Genomic DNA, 11,569 nt, shown 5'->3' on the forward strand with positions numbered 1-11,569 from the left:
AAGCTTAAAACTTATATTTGTTTTATCTGAGTTCTTTCCTCAGAAGACTACCTTCAGGCCTCACAAAAAGTACTGAAGAACTGAAACCAGATCATGGCACCGATGCTGGACCCCTCATTCACCATGATGGCTTCTTTACCCCTCCCAAGTTCCTGTTTTCTTACACATTGTTACATTTCTTGCCTGCAATATAAACCCCTGATTTTAGTCAGTCAGGGAGATGGATGTGGGACTGAGCTTCCGTCTCCTTGGCTGTGGCACCTGATTAAAGCCTTCTTCCTTGACAATACTTGGCGTCTCAGTCACTGGCTTTCTGTGCAGTAAGCAGCAGGACCTAGACCGAACCCCTGGTGTTTTAGTAACAGTGCTACTAAAAAAGACAAGATTGTTTTCTGTTTGTTTTCTGTAAAAAACAACGAAAGCAGAGATATATAGATGTATACCCATTCAAACATTATTTTCTGTTGAAAAGTTAATTCAGACTTTTCATTGACTAATTGAATGATGACAATCATTTAAAATATGGCCTATCATATAATCGTTCATGGAAAAACATTATTAACAGGTTGGCCTATCTTTTTCAAAACTTTTATAAATACTTGTGTATCTGTTGGTGGGACTGTAAACTAGTTCAACCATTGTGGAAGTCAGTGTGGCGATTCCTCAGGGATCTAGAACTAGAAATACCATTTGACCCAGCCATCCCATTACTGGGTATATACCCAAAGGACTATAAATCATGCTTCTATAAAGACACATGCACACGTATGTTTATTGCGGCACTATTCACAATAGCAAAGAGTTGGAACCAACCCGAATGTCCAACAACGATAGACTAGATTAAGAAAATGTGGCACATATACACCATGGAATACTATGCAGCCATAAAAAATGATGAGTTCATGTCCTTTGTAGGGACATGGATGAAGCTGGAAAACATCATTCTCAGTAAACTATCGCAAGGACAAAAAACCAAACACCGCATGTTCTCACTCATAGGTGGGAATTGAACAATGAGAACTCATGGACACAGGAAGGGGAACATCACACTCCGGGGACTGTTGTGGGGTTGGGGGAGAGGGGAGGGACAGCATTAGGAGATATACCTAATGCTAAATGACGAGTTAATGGGTGCAGGAAATCAACATGGCACATGGATAAATATGTAACAAACCTGCATATTGTGCACATGTACCCTAAAACCTAAAGTATAATAAAAAAAAAACCTAAAAATAAATAAATAAATAAATAAAAATAAAAAAAAAACTTGTGTATGCATATACTATATAAATCGAATTATTCTGTATATGCCATTTTGTAGTTTGTACTTATCTATGCATTATCTTTAAATATTTTCTCAGATTGTTCTTATGGGTTTTAGTGTCCAATCATGTTATATTTTCATCATATATTTGAACAACTTCTATTATTGAACATTTTGGAGTATTTTACATTTTCTCTTGTTTTAAATAATCCTGTAGCAATTACATTTGTGTAAAAATCTTTGTATACTATTTGATTGTTTCTGTACTAGAACAATTGTATGTCATAGAATGAGTATATTTTAAAGTTCAATTATTATTATCATTTTTATTACAGCAGTAATGTAGAGACCCTCTAAAATAACAATTATTAAGATTACACACAACTCTTACACAGCTCATTGTGTTTCTAGGCACTGTGCTGTTATATCAGACTTAATCTTCAATAAAACACTGTCAAATAGTTCTTTATATTATCTCAATTTTATTGATGAGGACATTTGGGACTTAGGTTGAACAGCTTGCCCAAAACCAAACAATTGATAAGTGGCAGGGCTGCCTTACTCTAGAATTGTGTTTTCAAAAAAGATGATGCAGTTAGAAAATTATAGGACAGTTTTGATTTTCACACAGATTGGGAGAGGATGCATTTTGAGAATAGACGCCAAGGATGTTAAATTTTCTGCAATGAGTGAGAGAGCCCCACACAACTTTAGGGTGTTTCTGAGTATTCATGTAACCAATTATCTAATCTTCTGAGCCTAAAACCTTAATCTGTTTTATACATAAATACAAATAACATTTGCAGGGTTTTAATTTGCAATAAATTTACTAATGATGCAAAGCTTGTTTGAGTGAAGATAGACCTGAATACAAATTTGTTTTGATCAGAACTTTACCAAGAGTTGTTCAACGTTTTGGAAAATCAGGTCGCTGCTGACATCACAACTGTAGTATGTGAGCCTCCAATACAACACCCTTACAGTCATCTAAATTTGGAGTGGTCAATTTCATGGTGACTGTATGCACAGGTGCGAATGGGATCACTTTATAACATCTTCTAGTCTGGCTCAGTGCAGTAGCTCACACCTGTAATCCCAGCACTTAGGGAGGCAGAGTTGGGGGGATCACTTGAGCCCAGGAGTTCCGGATCTGCCTGGGCAACATAGCAAGACCCTGTTCGCCACAAAAAGAAAAAAAAAAACACAGAAAAAATTGGTACATCTTTTAGTGTGATTGTGCCTGGGCATGAAATCCATATTTTTATCATAAAGTATTTTGCTTTATTCATCTTTGATTATATATTAGTATAATAATTGCTTAAAACCATGTGAGTACTGTGTGTTACATTAGCACTTGATTTTTTCCAGGAGAGTAAAGGAGTGATTCAACCTATTAGTTATAAAAAGGGTACTACATATGACAGGACTGAGGATAGCAAAATGTACATGTCTGGGGTACAGAGTAAGGGGTACATTTACATGTTAAATATAGACCCACATAGAGGAACTCACACCTGCACACACAGCCTGAACTCTGACACAACATGTCTGTGCTTTTCAAATTGTCATTCTAAATCTTTTAGTGAGCCATGACATCAATGCATAGGTTGAGACCAGAATTTTTTAATGAAATAAAGTAGAATACATTAGAATAGAATGAAATGGAGTAGAGTGGAGTAGAGTGCAGTGGAATGGATGGAATAAGAGGAGATGGGATGAAATAGAATAGAATTGAATAGAATTCAGTATCAGTTTTGTCTGTTTTATATACCTGTGTTTATAAGGACATATTGTAAAATGCATCTCTTACTTTGGGCCAAAGAGGTGAAAGCCATTGAGCTACACTACTATACTTTATACAGAAAGCAAGTAACATTTTCAGGGGTTAATCATTTTTCCGCACCTGAGTGTCAAAGTTGGTTTTGATGGTGATTGACGGGAGAGGAAGAAGCCTGAAGATACCAGTGATTACTACACATCTTGAGTCCTCTCTTTCACAGCTTGCCTGAATTTGGAAGTGATGGTGCTGGCACAAAGCCAATTCCTCATCTGAACGTTTGTGTTCCCCAAAAATGTGTATGTTAAAATCTAATCACCAAGGTGATGATATTAGAAGGTGGGGCCTTTGGGATTGATTAGGCCATGAGGATGCCATCCCATGAATGGGATTTATGCCCTTGTGAAGGAGGCCCCAGAGAGCTGCCTTGCCTCTTCCACCATGTGAGGACACATGGAAGGCACCATCTATGAGGGAAGGAAGGGTCCTTACCAGACACCAAATCTGCTGATGCCTTGATCTTGGACTTCCCAGCCTCCAGAACCATTCTAATGTTTATAAATTACCCAGTCTAAGGTATCTTGTTACCACAGCCTGAATAAAGACAATTCCTCATCCTTTTTCATTATGACTGACACTGAATGTGCTTGCCTGTGCTACAGCTACTGGAGATTTTGCTGTTTGCTTTGTGTCACTATTTGGTCTTACAGTTATGAACTGGATAGAAATTATTCTCCCACATCTTTGCCTCCCTCTGCTTTTTTCTTCTCCCTTCCCTTAGTAGCAATTGGTCCAGAGAGGCTGTGTCCTCATGACACCATTTCATCCTGGCTTCCCAGACTCCTCACTTCAGGGATCTATAAGGTGATGCTTTCCCCCCGCCATCCCACTGTTTCTTTGAAACTTACCTGATCTCCATCTCATTACTCTGTGGCCTGACAGATGACCACGAAGTTATTTTTCAAGACACGGATTCAGACTAAAATAGTAATGGATGTGTATGTGACACCTTCTAGGAGGTATTTTTATTTCTAATGGAAGCAGAGTATTAATGAAAAGGAATGAAAGTAGCATAGGAGGCATATTTGGCTGGGGTGGAAGTGGGTTGTGGAAATTTCGACAGTTTCTTTCTTATAACGAAACCAGGAGAACCTCTGCCTAAACATACAACTGGTCTTCATTAAACTCCAGACACTCTTTCAGTCTGTTTCAAGCATGACACAAATTAAACCGTTACTATATTTTTTAAAAATATTATTTAAACAATTTGTTACTGAAGACAAATTCAGAAATAGACCCAAGAAATTTTATTTATGTTGTCAACACTCTACTGGGCAATTATAACTTGAAAACTTACATCATTATTTAGCCCTTCTCTTTCTTTGCTATTTTGGTCCAACATGTGCTGATTTTTCTGATTTACACCCAGAATGTTTTGTTCCTTGATTTGATCCCTCCTTTCTTTTCCTGCGGCAACTGTATTCATTTTATCTAGATGGAATATTTCAAGAGCCTCACAATTTCTTCTCTTTCTCTTATTCATTCACTTTGTCATTTGTATTATACTTTCAGAACCATAGATCTGATCATTTCACTCACTTGTGCAAAATCATTTGTGTCCCTCAATTACCTATAGAATAAAATCAAATCTTCTTCCCTTTGAATTCCCCAACCATCTGGCTTCGTCATTCCTTTTACTCATTAGCTAAAAGAAATTAATTGTTGCTCATTGAATATTCCACATACTTCTGTAATTATATCTTTGCTTACTCTTATGCATAAATCTTACTGGAATTTCCTTCCCACAATGTCTGTGGTCCAGAATCCCTTATAATTTTTAAGAGCCAGAAGAAATATCACCTTTTCTAAGATATCCATAATGCTTGCTTCACAGAATGAACACAATCTTTTTTTCCCCTCATAACTATCCTAACACACTGTGTGTTAAATTCTTGACTACGTTTTTTCCTTTTTTAATGTTTTTACTTAAGAACAACTTTATATATAGTAAAATGCACAATTCTGAATAGTATACTTTAATGTGTGCTAAGAAATGCATACCCCTGAAATAGAGATACAGAGTATGTGCATTATCCCAGAAAATTCCCTATGGCCCTTGGACAGTCAATCCCCACTACCGCTCCTTGCCAAATGCAACTACTGTTCTGATGTCTTTGACTACAGATTATTTTTACTACTTCTACGACTTCATATAAAAGGAATCATTCAGTATAATAGTGTCTTCTTTAATATTGTAGTTTTTTTCATTTAAACTATATTTGAGAGTAAACCATGTTTCATCACTTATCAATTGTTTATTATTTTTAATGCTTAGTTGTATTCCATTGGATGAGTATAACATAATTTGTTCATTTGTGGATGAAAATTTATTATTGTCAGTTTTTTGGCTATTAGAAGAAAGCTACTATGAACAATCTTTTTATGAACATACATTTTCATTTCTCATGGATAAATACTGCCATATTTGCCAAAGTGTTTAAAACCTTTTATACTCTAATGAATAATGTATGAGAGATCCAGCTGTCTACATCTTCAATAGTTGGTGTCAGTCCTTTTTTTTTTTTTTCAAGATGGAGTTTCATTCTTGTTGCCCAGGCTGGAGTGCAATGGCGCAATCTCGGCTCACTGCAACCTCTGCCGCCCAGGTTCGAGTGATTCTCCTGCCTCAGCCTCCCGAGTAGCTGGGATTACAGGCATGTGCCACCATGCCTGGCTAATTTTGTATTTTTAATAGAGATGGAGTTTCTCCATGTTGGTCAGGCTGGTCTCAAACTCGTGATCTCAGGTGATCTGCCCACCTTGGTCCCCCAACGTGCTGGGATTACAGGCATGAGCCACCACACCTAGCCTGGTGTCAGTCCTTTTAACTTTAGCTGTCTGGTGGGAAGGTAAGTTACCACAGTTATAATTTTCATTTCCCTGATGACAAAAGAAGTTGAACTCTTTTCATGCACAAATTGATGATTCATATTCTTTAGTAAAGTGTCTGTTTAAACTTTGATCTAATTTTTAAATTTTGTTATTTGCCCTTGTATTATTGAATTATGGGAGTTCTTTACATATTCCAGGTACAAATTCTTTGTCATATGTATTTATTGTATATGCTTTCTTCCAATTTGAGGGCTGGCTATACCTGTTTAAGTAGTGCTTTTTAATAAGTACAAGTTTCGGTCTTGATTATGACCAATTTATCAAGCCCACATTTGTGAATCTCATTATCTAAAATAATGTGCAGGTGCAGATAAGGCCTTGGAGGTGAGTTTCCACAAATACAGTTTCTCCAATCCGAAGATCTATGAGCTAAAGATATTACCTGCTTCTTAGGCACCCAGTGTACAAGGGTAAGATCAGCAAAGCATAACCACTGTAGATGTCCTATTTGAGGAGTATGGAAATGAGGCACTTCAAACTCATTGGGCCATAGCAATTCTGAAATGCATGCAGGCACATGCTACCAGTTCCTTGGCTGGAGCTTAGTTAGAAAAAGTCACTATTGCTCTTGGAGCCACCCTCTGGATTCTTGGTTCCTCCCTCTGCGTTATCCAGCTGGTGTTTATAGCTAAGTAGTTTCTTCAGGATTCCATAAACATCTTTTTTTTTTTTTTTTTTTTGAGACAGAGTCTCACTCTTTCGCACAGGCTAAAGTGCACTGGTGCAATCTCGGCTCACAACAACCTCCGGCTCCCAGGTTCAAGCAATTCTCCTGCCTCAGCTCCTGAGTCCCAGCTAGGGACTATAGATGTGCGCCACCATGCCCAGCTAATTTTTGTATTTTTAGTAGAGACGGGGTTTCATCATATTGGTCAGGCTGGTCTTGAAGTCCTGACCTCATGATCTGCCCTCCTCAGCCTCCCAAACTGCAAGGATTACTGGTATGAGCCACCACGCCCAGCCATCTTTTTAATTTTATCCTGTCTTTTTCTCCTAAAACTGGTGGCAGCTTTGCCGGTACTACTCTTTTAAAAATCTTGTGGGATTCCTGTGAATCTCTTTGTACTTGATTTCTTTATATAAAAGCCCAACCCATCTATTTCAATACTAACCAGTTTTTATATAGGGCTTCCTATAAAACAGCTATGGGACAATGTCCTTGATATTATTAGATGTCCTAATGTGTAATGAAGAATATATTTGAGACATATGCATCAGAACCTTACAGGAAATTTCTTTTCTCTTTGAGGTAACTCCTTGATTCTTTTTGAAGTCTTGACAAAATATTTTACAATAATGCTCTTGGCTTTATCTTTAGATGATGTTTTCCTAACAGCACGCTGGATTGGATTATTGCTGTGATGGCATTTCTTAATTTGACAATCTTTGAGAGTGTGAGAATGAATCTCTTACATTTTGATAGGCTGTGTTTTCATTTTCATTTGGTTTAAATAAATTTCTAGGCCAGGCGTGGTGGCTCACGCTTGTAATCCCAACACTTTGGGAGGCTGAGGCAGTTAGATCACAAGGTCAGGAGATCAAGACCATCCTGGCTAACATGATGAAACCCCATCCCTACCAAAAATACAAAAAATTAGCTGGGTGTAGTGGCGGGTGCCTGTAGTCCCTGCTACTTGGGAGGCTGAGGCAGGAGAATGGCGTGAACCCAGAAGGCCGAGCTTGCAGTGAGCCGAGGTTGTGCCACTGCACTCCAGGCTGGGTGACAGAGAGAGACTCCATCTCAAAAAATAAATTAATTAATTAAATAAAATAAATAAATAAATAAATTTCTCATTTCTCCTGTGATTTCCTCTTTGCCCTCTGGGTTGCTTAAAAATGTGATTTTTGGGCTGGGTGTGGTGGCTTATGCCTGTAATCCCAGGCTGAGACAAGTGGATCACAAAGTCAAGAGATTGAAACCCTGTCTCTACTAAAAAAATACAAAAAATTAGCCAGGAGTGGTGGCGGGTGCCTGTAGTCCCAGCTACTGGGGAGGTTGAGGCAGAAGAATGGTGTGAACCTGGGAGGCGGAGCTTGCAGTGAGTGGAGATCTCACCACTGCACTCCAGCCTGGGCAACAGAGCAAGACTCCATCTAAAAAAAAAAAAATGTGATTTTTGATTTTCAAAAATCAAAAATATTTGGGGGATTCTACCAATACCTTTCTGCTTTTAATTTCTACTTTACTTCTGTTAGGTTTGGAAAATACACTCTGTGTCATTTCAGTAGTCTTAAATTAATGAGACTTATATCTCAGCATATGGTGCATCTTTTTAAATATTCCATGTGTACCTGAAGAGCATGTGTATTCTGCTGCTCATTGATGAACTGTTGCATTAGGTCAAGTGTACTGAGGGTGTTGATCAAATCTTCTGTATCCTTACTATTTTTTGTTTTGCTTTTGGTTACTCTTTCTATTAATAATTGAAACAGAAGAGTTAATATCTCCAATTATAATTGCAGATTTGTCTATTTCTCCTTTAATTATCTCAGTTTTTGTTTTATGTATCTGGAGTTTCTTTTATAAGGTGGGCATATACGTCTCCTTGAAAAGTTGAACTTTTTTTTCTCTTTTTTTTTTTTTTGAGACAGAGGCTCGCTCTGTCACCCAGGCTGGAGTACAGTGGCGCAAGCTCGGCTCACTGCAAGCTCCATCTCCAGGGTTCATGCCATTCTCCTGCCTCAGCCTCCTGAATAGCTGCTACTACAGGTGCCCACCACCACACCTGGCTAATTTTTTTGTATTTTTAGTAGAGATGGGGTTTCAGTGTGTTAGCCAGGATGGTCTCGATCTCCTGACCTCGTGATCCGCCCACCTTGGTCTCCCAAAGTGCTGGGATTACAGATGTGAGCCACCACTCCTGGCCAAAGAATTGAACTTTTTATCATTATGAAATGTCCTTCATTATCTCAGTTAATACTCCATGCCTTGAAGCATACATTTTCTACTCACTCCAGCTGTTTTATGATTAACATTTGCATGGTTTATCTTTTCCCATCATTGTACTTTTAACCTAGTCGTTTTCCTATATGTAAAATAAATCTTCTGTTAAAAGCATATAGTGAATCTTCTATGTATGTTTTCTAGACAGACAATTTGTACTTTAAATTGGAGTGTTTCATCCATTTGCATTTAAAGTAATTATTGATGTAATTGGGTTTACATCCTGTCATTTCTCCCACTATTTGGCCCATCTATTCTTTGTTTCCCTTTGCTTCTTTTCCTTGCCTCTTTTGGATTAATAAGTGGGGTGTGTGTGTGTGTGTTATGTTTTATCTTGATTATTGTCTCATTAACAATACACTTTTGTTTTAGTTTTAGACGTGGGTCTATGGTTTGCAGCATGCAAACAGAGACCATATCACAGTCTCTGTCGAAAAGAGCAATATTACGTACCACTTCACATAATAGATGACAGATCTATAACAACATACTTTCACTGCTCCCTCCTCCTTTATTCCACTGTTGTTGTATATTTTATTTCATTTTGTATATACCTTACGGTGGGTTGTACGGTGAATTGTGATTGGGTAAAATCCTAGTATATTAGAGAAGTTGAATATTTGTAATGAGTATTTTATTTTAAAAGTATTAGTTATAAAACTAAGTTCTATTGACAGTAAGAGTCCTAGGATGGCTACACTTAGGGCTATAAGTTTTAGATCAAGTGATATTGTTGTCTGGAGAGATGAAGTAGGGATAATGCTATTGGTGACGAGAAATCCAGCGAATATACTGCCAATAATAAGGCATTTAATTGGATTTATTAGGGAAGGGTTATTTTCATTAATGTTGATGAGGGTTGGGAAGCAGGGTTGTCCTATTACGGCGAAGGAAATAATTTGGATACTATAGAAACTTATTAGAGAAGTGGCAATGAGAGTAATAGAGAGGGTTCAGGCATTGGTATATGAAGTGTTTGTGCTTTCGATGATGAGATCTTTAGAGTAAAAGCCTGTGAGGAAGGGCATACCTATAAGTGCTAGGCTGTCAATAATAAGGGAGGAGGAAGTAAGGGGTAAAGTCTTAAATAGTCCTCCTGTTTTTCGGATGTCTTGTTCATTGTTGAGGTTGTAGATGACGGATCCTGAATATGTAAATAATATAGCTTTGAAAAAGGTGTGGGTGCAGATGTGTAGGAATGCTAGGTGTGGCTGATTAATGCCAGTTGTGACTATTATAAGGCCTAGTTGACTTGAGGTGGAGAATACTATAATTTTTTTATGTCGTTTTGTGTTAAAGCGCAGATTGCTGTAAATAAGGTGGTGCTAGTTCCTAAACATAGTGTAAGGTTTTAGATTAACATGTTATTCTCTATTAATGGGTGGAAGCTGATAAGCAGGAAAACTTCTGCCACAACTATAGTGCTAGAGTGGAGCAGGGCTGAGAATGGGGTTGGGCCTTCCATGGCGGAAGGAAGTCAGGAGTGGAGACTAAGTTGAGCTGATTTTCCTGTTGCTGCTAAGAGAAGGCCAATTAATGGAAGAAAATCGGGGATAGGATTTAGGATAAATACTTTTTGAGGTTCTCACGTATTAGAGGATAAGAGGAATCATGCTATGGCGAAAATGAAGCCAATATCACCAATGCGATTATGTAGGATTGCTTGGAGGGCTGCTGTATTAGCATCTGCTCAGCCATGTCATCAGCCAATTAGTAAAAAAGACAAAATTCCTACACCTTCTCATCCGATAAAAAGTTGAAAAATGTTGTTGGCAGTAACTAGGATTAATATTGTGGTGAGGAAGATAAGTAAATATTCGAAAAACTGGCTAATGTTAGGATCTGACTTTATATATAACATTGATAATTCTATAATAGATCAGGTGACGAATAGTGCTACTGGAATAAATATCATGGAGAAGCAGTCTAGTTTGAAGCTTAATGAGAGTTTAAGGGTTTGAATTGTTATTCAATGTCAGTTTGAGGTGATGGCTTCTTGGTTGGTATACATAAACATTGCTGTGGGAATGAGGCTAATGGTGAACGTGCTCGCGATAGCTATTTTTACATAATATGGGTACGAGTTTTCTTGCGAGGGTTGATGAAGGTAATAATGATTGGTAAGGCTAAGGAGATTAAGGTTATTATAGTAATGGAAAAATGCATAATTATTACTTTTATTTGGAGTTGCACCAATATTTTTGGTTCCTAAGACCAACAGGTCGCTCTTATACTTTAAAAGTTGAGAAAGCCATGTTGTTAGGCATGGGGGCATGAGTTAGCGGTTCTTGCAGTTTCTTGGTAAATAAGAAGTTACAGACTTCTATTATCAGATCCACAATCTAATATTTTGACTAAACTGTATTTACAGGATATAAAGCCTCTAATTATTTTAGGGTTTAGAGATAATAGAAGAATAGGTTGATAGATGTATAAATATTAATATATTTTCTCTTGTAAAGGAGGGTTTAATACTGTTAATACAGTATGCACATGTTCCTCGTTGTGCTGTGACAAGTATATAAAGGGAATAAAGGGCTGTGGTTAATATATTAAGTCCTATAAGCATAATGGTAATGTTTGATCAGAAGAATGAAGCTATTATTACAAGGAGTCCTCCTATTAGATTAAT

General features: G+C 37.5%; 1 pseudogene; it reads right to left on the minus strand.

Annotated features, from left to right (window-relative positions):
• Nucleotides 1-204: 204 nt before the first annotated feature.
• Nucleotides 205-11,112, minus strand: LOC129480103 (NADH-ubiquinone oxidoreductase chain 5-like; annotated as a pseudogene).
• Between the last annotated feature and the right edge of the window lie 457 nt (nucleotides 11,113-11,569).

The sequence above is a fragment of the Symphalangus syndactylus genome, chromosome 4 (assembly GCF_028878055.3).
Source record: "Symphalangus syndactylus isolate Jambi chromosome 4, NHGRI_mSymSyn1-v2.1_pri, whole genome shotgun sequence".
NCBI lineage: Eukaryota > Metazoa > Chordata > Mammalia > Primates > Hylobatidae > Symphalangus > Symphalangus syndactylus.